Source organism: Triturus cristatus, chromosome 1_2 (assembly GCF_964204655.1).
Source record: "Triturus cristatus chromosome 1_2, aTriCri1.1, whole genome shotgun sequence".
Classification (NCBI taxonomy): domain Eukaryota; kingdom Metazoa; phylum Chordata; class Amphibia; order Caudata; family Salamandridae; genus Triturus; species Triturus cristatus.
This window is the reverse complement of record NC_140580.1, coordinates 963,186,799-963,206,506: the sequence shown is the minus strand read 5'-3', so window position 1 is coordinate 963,206,506 and position 19,708 is coordinate 963,186,799. Positions and strand designations below refer to the sequence as shown.

Sequence of the window (19,708 nt, the reverse complement as noted above, 5' to 3'; positions counted from 1 at the left end):
TTTGACTCTGTTCTGGAACAGGTGCCACTGGCCATCTACCACAGGTTCCTCAGCTTGTCCCGAAGATGCCTTCTAAGGAAATTTTAGGCCGAAACACGTCAACACATAATTGGAAGCCAACTCATTATAGGAACGTGTATTTGAATGATGGACTTTTTTGTATGGTGGGACTAAAAAACTTTTGGGATAAATTGATTCAAGCCATAAAACTATATGCTTACCTACATTAAATAAAACTGTGAGTAGGGACTTAAAAAAAAAACTACCCCAAGGACATCCTGATTTGTACAAATTGGTTAAATGTACATATGATTATATAAATAGTTTCTCGTTCATTTTTCCAAATCCACTTCATGCTATAAATAAATCGAGACAAGCACATGAATGTATTGGGACATAATTGTGTACATGATGTAGAGTATGGTTAACTCAAAGTAATTTTGTCATAGGCTTGTTCCTAGTGTATTGCAGATAATAAGCAATACATACCAAACATCCTCCCTTTCAATGAAGTCCATTTTTACCCTTAAGAGTGTGATTTCACTTTTTGTCCGAGGATAACAGCATACCAGGCAACTATAAGAGGGCATCAGCGGACCCCTCCATCAACACCCCATTGTTCCCGTTACTGGCAAGATGGCCCTCGGCAGGACACGAGGACAAACGGCCAGAAGTGCCGATTAATAAATTGCCAGAGTGGTGACCCTGCCAGGCAGGCAAATTCTAAACCATCAATGATAACTTTTTTCAAGGGACAACTCAATGTCCCACTAACAACCTATCTCCAATTAGCACTGCTCAGAAGAAAGGACCAAATGCCGTGCATTGACTTTGAGCAAAACTTTATGGTCCCTCATCTGACCTTGCCAGTCTGCAAACAGGTCTAGCAATCATTCTCCCTCAGACTCCGGACTTGGTCTATATGGAGGTTCCTGACCCCCACAAACCCAATGAGCAATCCTTCTACATGATGGCATTGGGAAGAAAAAAAAAAATCAGGAAGTCAACTGTTGATCTTCAGCAAATGTAACTTTTAAGGTTCAGTGACTCCTTACATAAGCCCAGATAAAAGCTACTGGCACTAAGGTATACTGACCTTGATCAAAGACTCTAAATATGTAGCAGGTTGAAGTTCTGGGTGTAATATTCGAGAGCTAGACTGATCCAACAATTTCCCAGAATATTGGAATTTCTAAACTGTGACTGGAAGATCCAGAGAAATTAGTTTCAGAAGGCCTTAAAAACCGATTAACCGGGGAGGAGCCTAGCGCGCATCCAAGATGGCCGCGTAGGTGCGAGGCTCCCGAGGACCTCCACGACCTCCTGAATTAATCCTGGCTATATCCTGTCCTTGTTGAGGGGACTGTATCGGTGAACCCGAGCTGAGGCGCCACCCGTTTTTCTTTTTCGAATCGGACCCCGGACACCGGTGGGAGCACCGATTGAAGGTTGCGGCCTTCTCCGCGCTGGCCCCCCGGATTGGAGTAGTGGGGCGATCCGGGGACAAAGCGAACAACAGCGGCGGGCAGGGCTGGGCGACTCGCGTACCCCGCACTTTCACTTTCGCTTTTGTGCTCTCCTTGCCCTCAGGCGAGGTAGGGTTGCGGAGCGGGGTGCGGTGGTGTGGCCTTGTCCAGATGCCCGGCTGACCCGCCGGCTGTGAGTCGTCCTGTGGTCCAGTGGTCGCCCTCCCCCCCCCGGAGCCCGTGAACTGGTTTATCGGCCTTTTCGAGGAGATTGGCACGACGGTGGGAGAGCAGGCATGTCCACCAAACAAGATGGCGACCGGACGAAGGTGAAGACGACCCGCCGTGGCCCGGCGCATCAATCCAACAGTATGGACCGCTACACCCTCCAGAAGGGGTCTCCGGAGACATCGCGCACATCCCCGGCGTGCCCGACGGAGGCATCTGCTCAACCGGTGGATTTGACCCTCCGGGACGTCATGGGCGCCATCGCAGAGATGAAGGCCTCGGTGGACCAGCGCTTCGACACCCTAGCGCAAAAGATAGACTCGGTCCTTGTGGATGTTAGCCTCGTGAGGGCTGACTTATCCAAAACCAACGACCGGGTCGATTCCCTGGCCCACACCACAACGAGCCTCACGACGGACGTGGTGGCCCTCCAAAAGGAGGTGCGCCGGCTTGGCCAGGCGAGCGCCCTGATGGACCGGCGACTGGAGGATTCCGAGGGTCGGGCCCGGAGAAATAACGTTCGCATTGTTGGGGTGCCGGAGGGACGAGAGGCGGAGGCGGCAGATCTTTTTGTGGAAGAGTTGATCCTCACCCATCTCCAGCCCCGGGGGCTGAGTAAGCTTTTTGCGGTGGAACGTGCTCACCGGGTCCCTGGGGGCAGACCTAAGACCGGTGCCCCGCCGCGGCCTCTCATTGCCCGGATTTTTAACTTTCGGGACAGAGACGCTATCCTGCAGACCTCCAGGCAACAGGGACCGGTCAAGCTTGATAACATGGATGTGCATTTCTACCCAGACTTTACTCCGGCGGTCCAAAAACAGAGACTGGGTTTTCTCGGAGTTAAACGTCGCCTACGGGACCTGAACCTTAAGTACTCAATGCTTTTTCCAGCTAAGCTAAGAGTGGAGGTGGATGGTCGCACGCACTTTTTTGACCGACCCGAGGCGGCTGGGGACTGGTTGGACACTCTGCCTGGAGATCGGGGCCGAGGGGGTGGGGGGGGTGCGGTTGGCGGGGAGGGCCCGCCGGATCAGAACTGAGGGGTGAATAATAGGCCTTGCTCTGGACAACATTCCTTTACCATTTACTGACCGTATATATTCCCCTCCTATGGAGGTCGTGCGGGGTCTGTTGGGGGCTTCCCTCCTCCTCTGGGGGACTAGTTAGTTTTTCATCTATGGGGCGACAGGCACACTGCACTTTGGGGGGGCTGTCTGGGCTCATGCAGGGGTGCAGGGAGGGGGGAGTTCTGTTGGGATGGGGGGGTGGGGGGGGTGTGTTGTTTGTTTGCACCGCAAGGCAAGCCCTTTACTGTATTGTTGCTCTCGAGATGCTCTGTGGGGGACGACTGATTGCTTCTACGTATGATGGGGGGTAGGGATTTGACTGTGTTGTCATGGAATGTTAACGGCCTGGGGGACAGGATTAAGCGTGGTGTGGTCTTGCAGTACCTGAAACGTATTTCACCAGATGTTATCTTCCTGCAGGAGACACACCTTATAGGTAACTCCTTTCATGCCATGAATCGGCGAGGCTATCGTTTGGTGGCCCACTCGGGCTTCACCTCGGGCTCGCGGGGGGTGGGTATCATGATCAAGAACTCGCTCCCGTTGGAGACTGATGAGGTGCGCCATGATGAGAGGGGACGCTACACTGTTCTGGTGGGTAGAATGGAGGGTAGAGTGTTTGTTTTTATATCAGTGTACGTCCCGCCTGGGTTACAATCTACTACATTTGCGGACCTGGGGCGCCTCCTCCTAGACCTTCCGGGTGGCCTGCTGGTGGTTGGGGGGGACTTCAATGCGGTGGTTTCTGGGTCTATGGATCGTCATCCCCCCAGGGACCTCCCCCGGGCACAGGCCTGGTTGTCCGGCCTTTTAGATACATTGGGCCTGGTGGATTGCTGGCAACTAAAGCATCCCGCACAGCGGCAATACACCTTCCACTCGGGTGCCCATGGTAGCCTCTCGCGGCTCGATCACATCCTTGTCCCGGCGGCCTATGCTGGGAGGGTGGGAGAGGTGTGCCATCTGGCGCGAGGCATTTCAGATCACTCCCCATTACTGTTACATCTTGATGTCTTCCAGAGGGGGGATGGCAGGGTGGCTCCAATCAATGCTTGGTACTTGCGCGACCCCACTATTCGTGCCGACTTGATCAAGTCATTACAGCGATACTTTGATGAGAATGTGGGGTCTGTCCCTTCGGCCATCTCCCTGTGGGAGGCTTTTAAGGTAGTTCTCAGAGGGGAGGCCCTCTCCTTTATCTCCCATGCCCGGAGGCGCGAGCGGGAGGAGGTTACCCGAGTGGAGGCCGAAATTGCGGAACTAGAGGGTGACCTGGGGAGCGGGGTAACGGACGCCAAGTTGCATGTTCTGCACCTCAAGCAGGCGGCCTATAGGGCCCTCGTCACGGAGGCGGCCAGGGGCCTCAGCAGAGAGCAACAGGGGCGATTGTATGACGTGGGTGATAAGGCTGGTAAATTGATTGCGTGGTTGGACAAGAGGGAGAGAGCGAGTCGTGTGGTTCCTTTGATTGAGGGGATGGATGGTGTGCGTGTCACCGAGCCGGAAGCCATTGTCTCCTGCTTCGCGGATTACTTCCGCGAGGTGTACTCCCCGGTTTCTCCCTGCTCGGAGGAAGATTCCCATGCCCTGCTTCGGGACATCGCGCTGCCCTCCCTTACGGTGGAGGACAGGGATTTGCTGGACGCTCCTCCCACCTCGGACGAAATTGCCCTGGCTATTCGCTCGGTCGCATCCGGCAAGGCCATGGGCCCCAATGGTATCCCCATCGAGCTTTACAAGCTGCGACCGGATGTACTGGCGCCCCACCTGCGCGCGATGTTCCTGGCGGCCCACTCGCAGGGTTCCCTCCCGCCGGACCAGCGTCTGGCCACAATCGTGGTGATCCATAAGGAGGGGAGACCCCGTGAGCGGGTTACATCCTATAGGCCTATCTCGCTCTTGAACGCGGAGCCCAAAATCCTCGCCAAGGTGCTGGCCAACCGGCTGGTCGGCGTGGTGGGCGATTTGGTCCACCAAGACCAATCTGGCTTTATACCCCATCGCAACACGGCTCTTAATCTGCGACGCTTGCACGGGGTGCTCGCGCGTGTCCCGTTTGTGCGGGAGTCAGCCATCTTGGCGTCCTTAGACGCCACCATGGCGTTTGACACGCTTGAATGGCCATACATCTGGGCGATGCTGGTGAAATTTGGATTTGGACCGGGATTCATTAGCTGGGTCAAATTGTTGTATTCGGGCCCATTGGCGCAGGTGGTGGTGAATGGGCGAGTCTCGGCCCCCTTCGCGCTGGGGCGGGGCACGCGTCAGGGTTGCCCCTTGTCGCCGCTCCTGTTTGCTCTGGCCTTGGAGCCCTTGGCGGAGTGGCTGCGGTGGCACCCCTCTATCCGTGGTCTCCGCTGGACCCCCGAGCATGAGGACCGCGTGTCCCTCTACGCCGACGATATCCTTCTGTATCTCGCCTCCCCGCGTAACTCGCTGATTGTCCTGGTTGATGTTTTGCGCTCCTTCGGTCGTAATTCAGGCCTTGTCATCAACTGGGCGAAATCCTGCCTATATGTGCTTTCCGGGGAGGCTCCGGCCCTACCACGGGACTGCCCGATCCAGATTGCCTCCCAGGGGTTCCGGTACCTGGGTATATATATTACTCTAGACCCGGAGGCCCGCTACGAGCGGAACTTGCTACCCCCCCTCCAGCGCTTGAGGGAGGACGTGGCGCGTTGGCGGCGTCTTCCGCTTTCGCCGCTTGGCCGAGCGGCCTTGTTTAAGATGATGTCCTTGCCGCGCTTTCTGTACGCGCTCCAGAACACTATGGACTTGGTTCCAGCGCGCTACTTCCGTGAGGTGGAGAGCCTGCAGCGGCGCCTGTTCTGGGACGGGAGGCCACGTATTGCTCTGGCTAAATTGACGCTCCCGTGGTACGATGGGGGGGTTGCCCTCCCGGACATTAAACGGTATTACTGGGCCTCCCAGCTAGCTGCAATTAATCATGGCCTTTACGGGCCCGCCCTGAACCCGGCATTTGAAATGGACAAGATGCTCCTGCCCGGTGGCGATTACAATCGAGCGCTCTACTCTGGCGCGCCCGACTCCCGTCTGACGGGACCGACGCGTGTCATGGTGCGTGTCTGGCACACGGCTAATGCAGCTATGGGGTGGAAGGACCGTTTGACCCGGGCGTCACCACTATATGCGTCTGAGAGGTTGGGCTCCCTGTGGACATCGAAGGGCTTCGAGAAGTGGGACACGATCGGAATCAGCACAGTGGGAGATCTCTGGACGAGGGGGGGATTCAAAACTTTTGAGACGCTGCAGACGGAATTTCAGCTGCAAGGCAGTGAGTACTTTCGGTACCTACAAGTCCGCCACGCGCTGGGCTCCGTCTTCCCTGATGTTGCGTCCATTCCGGAGTCTTCCCCCCTGGAGGACAGAGTGCTGGATGGCCATGTCCCAGACAGCACGATCTCCCTTATATATAAAAAACTGATCAACGACAGATCGTGCCTGCTGACTAGTCTCCGCGAGGCCTGGGTTGCCGACGGGCTGGAACTGGACGACGAGGACTGGATTTCCGCGGTGGCCTCTCCGAAGGAGGTGGCCATCCCGGCTCGCCTTCGCTTCGTCCAGCTTAAGATCCTCCACCGGGTTTACGTGACGGGGCCAAGGCTTCTACGTATGGGCTTTGCTGGTGACGGATTGTGTAAGCGTGGCTGTGGGGCCTTGGCAACTTTCATGCATATTCTGTGGGAGTGCCCAAAGGTGGAGCGATTCTGGCGTGGTGTGCATGAGGTCCTGCGTGTGGTGACGCGTGTTGAGCTGTTGCCTGAAGCGAGGAGATGCTTGCTGAATGTGTGGGAACCAAATGACTATTCGGTCCCGCAGACGCAGTGGGTGACTCTGGGATACATGATAGCTAAGCGTGACATTGCCCAATTGTGGGGATCCCAGAGGCCCCCGGCGGTGTTGGCCTGGAAAGAACATATGGATTGGTGTATGTTTCGTGAAAAGGTAGTGTATGTGGCGAGGGGTAAGCCTGGGGCGTGGGTGAAAATCTGGGGCCCCTGGAACGCCTATCGCGGGGGTATTTGTGAGCCGCCACTGCTACCGGCTGCCTCACCAGCTCCGTCCCCCTAGCCGACCCCCTCCCTCAGCCACGGGCATGTGGTTCCCCAGTCCCTGATCTATTCCCGTTCCCCTCTTCAGAGTTTGGCTGCTGGTTGGGATCCCCCACTTAAGGAGTACGTGCCGTCACTTTGGATGCCGGGTTGCCTTGCGGGTGTGGTTTTTTGTGTTGTTCTGTTTTGAAAAAAGGAAACCGTATTGTGGGCTTGGAGTTATGTGGCCTGCGCTATTGCTATCTCCTGATTTACCAATCTGCACCGCCAAGAGACTCTTACTGTAGGTATGTCGTATGCTTCTGCAACTCTAGCGGCCGGCCGGATGGTTGTAGGCCCATACTTGTAACCTTTTTAAAATGTAATAAACGGTTTCAAAAAAAAAAAAAAAAAAAAAACGATTAACCAAAACTGCAAGGCCCTTTGTAACCTGGTATCTCAGGACAAATTTACATTTTATGACTGCACCCATTGGGAACTAAGATAATTTAAGGTTATTTGTTTGCTGTAAATATTTGGACTTTTCGCTATTTTACAAAGAATAAGAAAAAAAAACACACCAAAAAACATATGGAGACCTTGAAAAATGGACTCAAGATCTGACTTCCCTGTAGAAACAAACGTTTGATTGTCCGGTGGCTGCTCAGCACCAAGACCTGTACTAGATACATTGATGGTGTTGACATCTCAAAGCAATAATGTGCCATTAAAGGTATTGTAACATAGTTGTCCATAAGGATTACATGCAGTCGGACTTTGATGGGTTGAAAGTGATAAGGATGTCTTTAATTAGGCAACCACATCTCAGACTGTGGTGGTGAAGAGTCAAATTCCTCTCAATTTTAGAGAAATACACCCTACAACTTTTGAGAATACCAGAACAAACATCCTTGTTTTTTCTACAAAAGTCAATGGTTGATAAGATTGCCAATCACACCAATCTTCTTTAAAGGCTTGAAACTCTCTCCGAAAAAACTGATGACCCCGCAATGTATTAGGGTTAGGCAAGCCTTATGGCACTAAGCTCGAATCATGGTTCAAAACATTAGATTAAAGCTTATATTCAGAGAGGTTCATCTTGTGGTAGTGTGAGATGGGTGTGTTTGGTCCTCGGCCTAATAACCGAATTGACTTGTAATTGATTTGAATTGGCACAATTTTAGCAGCATATGGTAGTCTAGAGGAAACTGGCACACAAGCTAGACACCCACTGGCTGAATGGTCAATTTAAAGCCTTAAAGGTGTGTTTCCTTTACCTTGATTTTTGTTTTCACTCCGGTAACAATGGTGAAAATGGGTAGAGGGTGAAAAGGGAACCCGAGAGAAAAACAGAGGGGGCAGAAGGAAGGACAGGATATCCGAGATATGGCGCCTGCAGACAGGCAGAATGGGGGAAGGAAAGAGAGAAAGTGGGAGATGGAGAGAGAAACTGGGAAAGAGAACAAGGGTAAAAGAGAAAAAGAGCCAGGAAGAGGTTCTTTGGACCAGTGACTTACTGGTAAATGGGAATCAACATTAACACCTTCTTACAACTGCGCTGTCTATAAATAGACGTTTCAGGCACCTTGTTAATAACTGCGTTCAAATTTAATGAAATTTGACATTTTAAAATAGACTGGTCTTTGCTGCATGGTTGGGTCAAACAAAGAAACGTGGCTTGGGTTAATTAAGATAGTGTCATTTTACCATTCACTGTACGTTGTTTATTACATGTAGCAATGCTTAACAAATGCACAATACACATTCCAGTATGTGCTTGCCTCCCTTCTTTGAGGTATTTATTACCATTTCACAATCTGAAAAAGGATAAGGATTGAAGATGAAATATTTGTAATACAGCTTATACTGGAAGTATTTAGTAAAAGCACTAAAATGTTCCTGTTCATATTTGTTGTAAGACAGCAATGCAAATGGGAAGACGAATGCGCCATTGTTATTGAAATACAATAAAGACTCTAATAATCCCAGAAGCACGCATCCAGACACTTTCCCGAAGTGAGTGAAATAGAGCAGGGGCTTTGCGTTCTTTTGTAATCAGTAGCAGATTAGAAACACTGATTCCAGCTACAGATACAGCCTGCTGCAGCATCAGCAGACTGGTGTGCTCAGCAGCATGGTGCTCAGTGCTGGCACATTATTCTGTTTAGGTTAGCAGTCTAGTTCTTTTTTGTAGGTTTCTCAGGTGAGCCTACCATTCAAGTGAGTTTGAGCCAACAGGTAATGCTTCTCTTTTCAGGCTGCTCGATTCATTCTCTCAAATCATTTCGAATTGTAGAGCCCGATGTTCCAGATATTTTGCAATCGCAAAGCTTGCGATTCGCAAAACCACAGGGCTTGTTACTGCAGAATGTCTTTTAACTATTTACATAAACTCTTAACGCGGTAGAATACTCTTTCTAACTCAAAGGGCGTTTTGAAACCTTCTTAAAACAGCCAATACGAAGAGATGTCTCCCTCCTATCTGCAAATCAAGGAGGACTGGATCAATGGTAAGTGGCCTCAATTGTGGTCCCAGGGACTCTCTCCAATGTGTCCAAATTGGAGCTTGTTTTTGGTAAAGCTAAAGAAGCGCTGTTCCTTTAACGGGCACAGGCTGCTTTAAAAATATATTTCCCTTTTGGGAATGCAGTTGCAGGGACAGACAGGCAGTCCCTTCCAGGCCTCCATCCCTTCGTTGGAGCTGATGATACGAAGGCCACAAACTGTGACGGACTTAATTGATACTCAGTAGGCAGGCTGTCCTGATGCCCTCGCCAAATGCACAGTTTGCGATGCAACCTGTTAGAACAAAGTTCACATCGCAAATTGCACTCCAATTCGCAAATGAGTCAATGTGCAAATTGCACATCCCTGGCTGGTGTGCAGCAGTTGCAAATAATCACACCATCGGATTGGAAATCCCATTATTAGATAGATTTGAATCAGATTAGAACTAGCTTGCCCACACCTTGAATGTACGTTGTCTTCTTAACAGACAAAACACTAAACATCACTCTCTGCATATTTAATTATGGTAAATATAAAGACTGTAATGGAGCACCCGTGATGGTGCGTGTGACCTGCCTCATACTCTTTAATGGTGTGGGAGCTTTGCTTCCCCCAGTCAAAAGGATCATCTCAAAATGTCTGCAACATGCCTTAAGATGGCTGCAGAAGAGCTTCCTCTGCCTGGGGGTTACCAGAGTTCTCTTCAACAGTGATCCATTACGAGTGGTCAGAGTAACGCATGGTAATACCCTCCCCCCCCAGGAGTTACAAATACCACTGGGTAGAGTCAACGTGCTATCACACTGGTTGACTTAATGTCTGTCTTTGACCCAGTACAGCGCGCCACTGTCTTTTGGCTAGATTTGTGCACCATATAAGGCTAAATTGGACTGTGCACACTAAAATTATGTTCACTTGTGAGTTTGTTGCGTGCTTCTGGGGTATCACCCTCTGGTCAAAGGGTGTGTAATGAAACTGGAGCAAGCGCCACCTGTGTAGGGGACGTCCCCCAGAGCACATCTGGAACCCGCATGAGTGTGGGTAAAAAGCAATGTACCAATGTGTTGGTCAACAAATTGGTACATTGCTTTTTGCCCGCACTGGTTTACAGCTGTGCTCTGGGGGACGTCCCCTACACAGGTGGCGCTTGCTCTAGATTTGTGCAACAGACATAGCCCACACATACACAGTGTCCCTGGAGATTACACAGTGTCACTGGAGATTACAAGCAGTCAGAGGGTTCACCTCAGATGTGAGGAATCACTGTGGGAATCAGTAACTGATGTCCCTATTCAGCAGGCAAATCTAGATTTTTCCTCAGTATTTTACCTGGAGACTCTGCCTTCTTTTAGCAAATAGAGTCCCCAGGCTATCAGTGCAATTACTGCAGATCTTGTAATCCAAATCCGGCCAGTAAATCTCAATTCTGGATTAAGGGTCCCTTAATGAGGTGAACTGAAGTTGCACACTTGGGTACATTGAACCACTCTTGTCACCACTAAAATATCACAGACACACTAGGCCGAGGACCAATTGCAAAAAAAAAAAAAAAAGAGTTTGCAATGGGAGAGAGCTGCTCTAGTCAGGCCTATACTCCCTGCTACACGTCAACACAGTCACACAGGGTGTCCATACACAATCATGCTGGAGCAGCTAATCTACAACGAGCCCCACACAAGTGAACTACGTTAGTGTCACGGACATGGACCTTCCCAAAGCACACCATCTTTGCTCCTAGTATGGAAAAGAGCGGGCCAATGTATCTTGTGAATACGACATGTACCCTGCTCTCCAAGGCCCGCACGGACTCACCAGAGAATCCCTTTAAAATGCCGCAACCCCACACACATATACTGTGATCTACGACCTTATAAAATGTCAATGGGAGCAGACAACACGGTCACACAGAGATCTAAGGGCTGAAACACTAGGAAGCCTTTCTTACTAGTGGGGTAACGCAAAATGATGCCCCCGCCACGACTGCGAAGGTAGGGATGTCCCCCCTTCTATCTCAGAGATATTAATAAGGCTTGGGCTGAAAGGAGGCACCCTGAGGGGGGTCAGTGACCCTCACACCACTTTACACACCTGCTTATTGCTAAACTACTCAATCAAAGCAATCACCCTAGCTCTGCAAGAAACTCAAATCCTAATAGGAAAACCAGACCAGAGCATATATCGTTAACTAAAACATTCTGTGCAATAACTGCACAGGACCTGAACTCTCTCACTTGAATCCCTGCCGGTACCAAGGTTTGCATGTGAGATGGTCTCTTTCTGTGCACGAATTTCTGCAAATTGCTGGACACCTAAACTACCTTTAGTTTTATATATATTACGCCAAACAAATGGCATTCAGCAAACTATTGGAGTGACCTCTTTATGCATGTTCTACTCTACAGGCAATATTGGAGTGACCTCTTTATGCATGTTCTACTCTAAAGGCATCCTGTTTGTTACAAAAATAGGTGCTTGTTGGAGGAAATATGTCCGGCTTGTGCGGAGCCCACGGAGTTGTGTCTCACATGTAAAAGAGAATGTGGAAAACTGCGTGTGAGTGCAGAGCTTTTAACTCAAAACATCAGCTATGTGTTTAATTATAGGGGGCAAAGCATCGGCCAATATTTCAAGCCTTTTTAATTCAAGTGTGTATAAGCGAGAGGCGATCGTGGTCTCAAGAAAAAAATACGCATTGCACGGCTACTCCGCGGCAGGCTCATTAACCCACAGAGCACCTTAAAAAAGCATTCCGTTTAGCAGCAGGAAAACAAGTGCACCCACACCCTATTTTTTCCAATCTTGCTACAACTGTAAAATAGGTCTAAATCGGACTCCGCACATCACATCCTCGAGGTGTATCTGACCTTGTGCGGTGGAAGATACCGTTGGGAAGGTGGATTCCTCGAAAGGACCGAGTCGGCGTGCACCTGCTGTCAGACACGATCCATCGCTCGGTGTCTGAGTGGGGACTCCGAGCAGACACCCGCCGTCACGCGCTGTCCATCCCTGGGAGCCGGGGAAGGAGGGCAGAGCGGGCACTGGCTGCAGTCAGACACGGCTCACCGCACGGAGCCGGAGGAGGGTGGCCGAGCAAGGCACCTGCAGTCACGCGCCAGCCATCGCTCGGATGCGGCCGGTCCGTCCTTGGCGCTGGGACCCACTGAGGAGGACTGCTGAGGGGCCGTGGCGCAGCAGCGCGCTCAGAGTCAGCAGAAGATATCTATCCCCCCTCACACGCAGACACGATGTGATGGCTCGACGATCGATAACCAATCCTCCTCCGTCGTCTCCGGGAGCCGCAGCGCTCGATACCGTGCCGCGGCGGCTACCTGCAGCCTGGCGTGTGAGCGCAGCGGCGGCATGTCATCCGCCCCCGCGGGCGCGGTCCCGCACCAGTCTCCACACCGACAAATTGGCAATTACAGCGTTCCGGGAGAAAAGCGAGTGGTTTCCTGGTTACAATTGATGTGCAGGTGCGAGGAGGGATCACATATCGGGGCGCGTTGCTGACGCCACTGTAAACGCAGCTCGAGGAGCAGGGTGCAACTGGCGCGTGACAGGCAGGAAAGTCATTATATCAGGCTTCTGGTGACGCTAGAAATAGTCTCTAATAATATAATTGCAAAATAGTTATGCCCGCAGATTCAGCCTTTTATAAAACTTATTGAAGTGAGTTGTGACGTCGGCTAGCACAGCCAAAAAACATCTTTCGGAGAATAGCCGCAGTTCTCAAAATGGATCTTTGTGTGTGACCTTTCCCTGACAGTTCACAGTCGTTAGACAATCTTTAGATATTTAATTGAACTTACTCCTTGAACCAAAAAGGTAGACCTGTGGGGCTAGTGCCTAGTTTTAAAGCCACGTTCATGCTAAAAGAAGCATTTGTTTCATGTGAATGACATCGCTGAAGCAGGAATGGCTCATTCAGTCTGAAGTGTGTTGTACATAAATTGAAACTATATTATGTTATGTATAGGGCTCGAGTCGGGGGTACTACGCGGGTGGACTGCGTCCCCCCACTTATTTTACAGGGAGCTCGATAACTGGAGCAAATGGAGCCACACATTCACTCTTTGGCCTCTCTGGGATGAGATTGGAGCTCATTCAGAACGCTGCTCACGCGCTGGCTTCTCTGATGCAATCGCATCTAAGGAGTGAGCGAGGGGAGGCAATGAGTCTGATGGTGCAAGCCACTCTTCGGGACGTCACTTCCTGTCGTGACGTCAGCGTCCCCCAACCTTCTGTTTTCTAGGACTTGTGCCCTGGTTATGTACTCATCTTTTATCTGCCACAATCATAGATTAGATAAGACTCTTGTCTACCCAATTTCACTTGCCACAAAACGACTACACCTATGGGCTCCTGTCACACATTTCTTAGATAATAGTGCGAAAAAATCCTTCACTCCCCAGATTTCGTTCCAAGAAGTTGCTAAGCCTCCTTGACTTCCTTTTTTTTTTTTGTACTAGAATTGTTTAATATTTCATCTTAATACTATGTATATGATACCATATTGAGATAACATTACACTTTCCTTTTGTTTTATTTTTTATTCTTTATCATTGCTCTTTAATATGAACCATACTCTTTCCGCCTTTCGACTTATTTATTTTCCAATATGTTTTTCCTTTTTATTCTACTGTAACTATATATTGCTATTACCCTTCATTTGTCTATTCATTTATTTACCACTCCTTTAATTGATTATATGTACGAAGTGATGTTCATTAACTGATTTATTTCAATAAACTTACTTTTGAAACGTAATGTTATGTACTCATCTCATACTCCTGGGCTGATGGCCTCCACACCTCCTCCAAGCCCCGTATTCATCTCCATTCTAAGCAGTTTAAGTACACTACCGTGCTAACGAGAAACAAACAACGAATTTCAGTCTAACATATGTTATGTTACATTTTATTTATAGCGCGCCAATCACCGGGAGGTCTCTGAACGCTGTAACATAAATCAGGTCCAGAATCCTTTTCGCGCTGCTGTACGCCACACAGTTTATCCAAACACCTCCCTGAACAGAAGGGTTTTAAGTTTCCTCCGAAACGGTAGTAACCTAGTTTCCTTATGCATACCGTCTGGTAGAATGTTCCAGATCTGGGGGACAGTAACTGAAAATGCCCGGCCCCCTAGTGTCATTCTGTTGAAGCGTGGACAGACTAGCAGGCAAGACTCTGACGACCGAAGAGAGCGTCCGAGCACATAAGGCCTCAGGCGGTCTTTGATGTATTTGGGTGCCTCTCCAAACTTTGACTTGTGTGCAATGCACAACCCCTTGAATTTAACCCTTTGCTTGATGGGAGGCCAGTGTAGCTGCTGCAGCAGGGGGGTGGCGTGGGCTCTTCTTGGCAGTTTATAGATCAACCTTACATAGCAGTTCTAATGCAGGATTGAGTCACAGCTAAGCCTGTCCTCTGTGCCCTGGAAAACTCAAATGGTAATATATAGGAGGTTAGTGGGTATTGTAATTTACCACCAATTTTCCAAGGCCTCAGGTACTAATGCGGTCATATTGGATACCCAATTTACTCCCTTTCTACACTTGGCTCTCCAATCGTACAGTGGTCAGGCAGTGAAGGTTTACTGCAAGAGATGGCAGCAGGTTTGGAATTCAGATTCAGTAAACTCATTTATAACACAATAAATTCAATGTCCTGCACTAGAACTTAAAAAATAAAATATGCCTTCATTTATGTGAAAGAAAAGGGTAGCTAAAATAAGGAACAGATACTTTGTAGTTCATTGTTATTATCAACAAGGCGGTCCCTTTATGGGAAGGGTAGCCTTGGACTTCCACGGCAATAGTGTTGTAAAGAAACTCCTCTGCGAGTTATTTGGTTATCCAATACGTGCATTTATTTTGCCAATTGCGCTCATGTAATACAAAAACGGTTCATATTATTATGACACAAAATTTACAAGTGACGGTGCAGTGAGAGTGAATAGAGTGAAAAATGCACGCTTGTGCTATATACAAAGATATATATATGTGACTGAATGTTATGCAAGGCACTCATGATGTGAGTATCGAAAACCACAATCAAATATTAAAGTCAGTCCACATATGTTGATGTCGACGTTTCGACCCCTTAACACAACTTATTAGGACAAGGTCATCATCAGGACAAAGTAAGAACAGGGGACACCTAAAAGTAAAAGAAGCATGTATCAATTTCTGTAATTGTGCATATTGTAACATCACAGTAAGAATGTTTTAGGTGAAAAACCCAAGTTTACAAGCTAGAGGATTGAAGCAAAAAGACCCTCAACAGTAGATAGATAAATCGCAGTTTCGACCCCTAGGCAAAGTTACTTACGACAGTTTCATGAGAAAACCTTAGCGACCTGCATTAGAGTAGCTGCAATGAAATAAACTAAGTTCAAATCAGGCTGTATTTCGAAACTATATGTATAAAGTTATATGATCCTAAAGCCTACCAAGGGATTACGCCATTCATTATGTAGCAGAAGTATGTCCGGAAGCATCTTTATAGCGCATATCCCGCAAGGCACTAAAATTCAAATAACATGAGCCACAAAGGGCACCTTTATCCTGTAGGTAGTTTTGGCAATAGTCAGCTTATCTCATACATCATTCAGCCTCAATCCATACTCTGGGGTACTTCATACACCTCAATCAGTGGTTCCATAGTGGCAGACAAAGAAAATAAGTCTAGGATCTCTGTGCCCTTTGTCCTAGATTTTCTTTGGCCCGGTTTGCCAAGGATATTCCAAACCAGACTGCTCAGCATCTTCCAGAACTGTCACAACACACGAAAATACTTTGAACACTCGGAAATCGACCAACCAAAAGCTAGGTGGGATTCCCGCCCAGAGAAAAATGATGGTTTCAGAGTGTTGTTCCAAAGTCAACATTTCGGTGTCCATTTAGAAGGCCACTGCTGGTTGGTGATAAGTGAGAGGTCTTTACAGTCCAACAGGAGATCAGTTACTGCCCCAACTGCTCCCCTTAGAGAAAAGCAGCAACGATTACTGCAAGAGCTGTGCACGCTAGAGAGGTCAGACAGGACTGGTGTACACTGCAAGAGCTGTGTGAGCCTGAGGTGTCAGACATGACTAGTGTGCACTAAGAGCTGTAAAACTGAGCAGTAATGCAGGGGTGAACCGAGATACACTGCAAGAGCTGTGTGAGTCTGAGAGACCAGCCAGGACTCTTTTACACTGTGAGAGCATCACAGGTCGGACTGGACTGGTGCACACTACAAAGGCTGTGCAGCTGAGCAGTAACACAGGAATATATGGAGTTGCACCACGAGAGCTGTGTGAGCTTGAGAGGTCAGATATGACATGCATACACTGTAAGAGTGGTGTGAGCCTGAGGCGAGACGGGGCCTACATACACTGTAAGAGCAGTGAGCGTGAGGTGAGACGGGGCCTATGTACATTGTAAGTGCAGTGTGAGCCTGAGGCGAGACGGGCCTACGTACATTGTAAGAGCGGTGTGAGCCTGAGGCGAGATGGGCCCTATGTACACTGTAAGAGTGGTGTGAGCCTGAGGCGAGATGGGGCCTATGTACACTGTAAGAGTGGTGTGAGCCTGAGGTGAGACGGGGCCTACGTACACTGTAAGAACGGTGTGAGCCTGAGGTGAGACGGGGCCTACGTACACTGTAAGAGCGGTGTGAGCCTGAAGCGAGACGGGGCCTACGTACACTGAAAGAGCGGTGTGAGCCTAAGGTGAGATGGGGCCTACGTACACCAAGAGCGGTGTGGGCCTGAGGCGAGTCGGGGCTACGTACACTGTAAGAGCGGTGTGAGCCTGAGGCGAGACGGGGACTACATACACTGTAAGAGCGGTGTGAGCCTGAGGCGAGACGGGGACTACGTACACTGTAAGAGCGGTGTGAGCCTGAAGCGAGACGGGGCCTACGTACACAAAGAGCGGTGTTAGCCTGAGGCGAGACGGGGCCTACGTACACTGTAAGAGCGGTGTGAGCCTAAAGCGAGACGGGGCTGTAACATTTCATAAAAATAAATGATGAGTCCTTGGGTTGCTGTATCCAAATATAGGTTTATTCTCATTAATCAGGAATCAATGTACAGGATACAGGCACAGGTTAAGATCCAGTTATAGTCCAGTTAAAACCCAGTTAAGCCCCACCGGGAGCAGCTGCCCTGCTGCTCAGCCTCAGATCTAACTGGCAGTAGAATCAAACATACACAAAAGGAACTCTTGGGTGACATCACAGATAGAGGCTGAGGGGCTTAGAACAAACACAGAAGAAGGACAGAGAAGAAGGAAAAGCAGGATGTAACAGGGGCCTACGTACACTGAAAGAGCGGTGCGAGCCTGAGAGGTCAGACAGGACACGTGTACACCGCAAGAGCTGTGTGAGCCCGAGGTCAGACAGGACTCGTGTACACCGCAAGAGCTGGTGATCCTGAGTGGTCAGACAGGACACATGTACACAGCAAGAGTTGCACTTCTGACTGATAGCACAGGAGTGGACTGAGCTGCACTGCGAGAGCTGTGTGAGCCTGAGGTCAGACAGGACTCGTGTACACTGCAATAGCTGGTGAACCTGAGGTTTCAGACAGGACACGTGTACACCGCAAGAGCTGGTGAACCTGAGGGGTCAGACAGGACATGCGTACATCGCAAGAGCTGTGTGAGCCCGAGGTCAGACAGGACTCGTGTACACCGCAAGAGCTGGCTGGTGAACCTGAGGGGTCAGACAGGACACGCGTAAACCGCAAGAGCTGGTGAACCTGAGGGGTCAGACAGGACTGGTGTACACCGTAAGAGAGGCACTTCTGAGTGATTGTACGGGAGTGGGATGAGCTGCACTGCGAGAGCTGTGTGTCCGGAAAGAGCTGCACTCTATGGCTGTAGTAGACTGGAGTACTTGTGAACATAAAAGATGCGATAGGTTAGGTCTCTGGCAGTAGAAGTATTTGGGGAGACTGCAGTTTTGTGTGGAAAATGCTCACCAGATCCACAATCAAGAAACTTTAAATGCTACAAAGAAAGAAAACAAATTAAAATCTCATGGAACTTAAGTACCTTAACCTTGCTCTGGAAGCCCCGGATTGTTATAATAATGAAGCTCAGGGCCTTTTAAAACTCGACACGTCCTTTTGTGGAAAAAGCTGAAATATCTGAAAATTGTCATCCAAGTATAGCTCTACACAGGATCTGTACTCCTGCCAACCATGGCTGGTTGGACCAAACACCTTCACAAGAATTGAGCCTGATAAAAGAACAGTCCGCGTGTGGGTGTCACAGTACACAAGAACCTGAACTTGTCCTGGAGGTCCCAAGAGAACCACCATCGGCTCAAGAAAGCCCTAAAGACTTTTTCAAGGAGGCCTTCGACAACTAGCGGACAAGGAGTGGAATCTTCTCGCCGTCAAACCTATGGTCTTTCATGAGTGTCAAAGCCCTGTCGGTCAACTCTGAACTCTTCACACCTAATGCAGCACTCACTGTCAACAAGCTACATGACCCATATCTGCATAAGACAGTGAAAACCTTCAGTGGCACTGCTGGAGCAAAGGAGTGACTTGACAAAGCCTGATGAGGTCCACCTTGAATTGATTCATAGACCATGCAAAGGCAACCATGAGAATTTACGCTGCGCTTTGCATAACTCCCACATAAAGCAGCAGAAGAGAATTGGACAGAAGAAAACGTGACCAACTGACCTGTCTCTAGTTACCTGTGACCAATCTAATGGTAAGGGAATGAAGGTGATGTTATGGAAGCCACCCCGCTGTATGCCGTCTTGTTTGTGCTGCAGTCCTCCAGAAATTCTTAAACACCTCGCTGCCACAAAGTGTCCGCACTTGTGAGGTCAAAGGGCGAGAGGCCGAGAGGTCGAGTAACCTGTTTTGGTGATTGCTGTCTGCATCCCGCCCCTCCTGAGCCCTACAGTCTTGAGGCGAGCCCTTAAGGCACAGAGGTTGCTCTGAATACCCCTTCAGGCTTCCACTGCCAATGTAAGGTGGCTTCATGAAATACAGTATTTGTCTAGGATCACACCATTTGGCGAAACAGGGAGGCCGAGACTGATCCTAGATTTTACCCTCTCACACTGCGCAACTCAGCCACTCAAAGGGTTTCTCTATCTACGCCTGCTGTTAACGTTTTGCGCCTAATTATAGAAGTGTTTTTGCCTAGTGTGAACTTCACCCCAGAACATAAGAGCGATTAGTAACAGCCACCCACTACATGACCTGAAATCAATTTAGCACACAAACGGGCTCAAATGCTGCTCTTGTTTTGTATTTAAAGGAAGCTTGCTCTAATCCAACACTTTCTGTGCCTGTTCTGTATTTAATGGAAGCTTGCACTAATCCAACACTTTATGTGCTTTCGTGTATTTAAGGGAGCTTGCTCTAATGCACTACCTGC

At 49.3% G+C, this 19,708-nt stretch overlaps 1 protein-coding gene across 2 annotated transcripts in view; it reads right to left on the bottom strand.

Annotated features, from left to right (window-relative positions):
- Positions 1-19,708, bottom strand: part of LOC146868458 (uncharacterized) — a 443,450-nt gene that overhangs the window by 311,027 nt on the left and 112,715 nt on the right. Inside the window, exon 1 of one of the 2 annotated variants that reach the window (XM_085610220.1) lies at positions 12,186-12,686. The exons of the other annotated variant lie outside the window; for it this stretch is intronic. The gene's annotated coding sequence lies outside the window, so the exon portion shown is untranslated. Of the gene's footprint in view, positions 1-12,185; positions 12,687-19,708 lie in introns of those variants that run through there. 2 annotated transcript variants of the gene reach the window in all.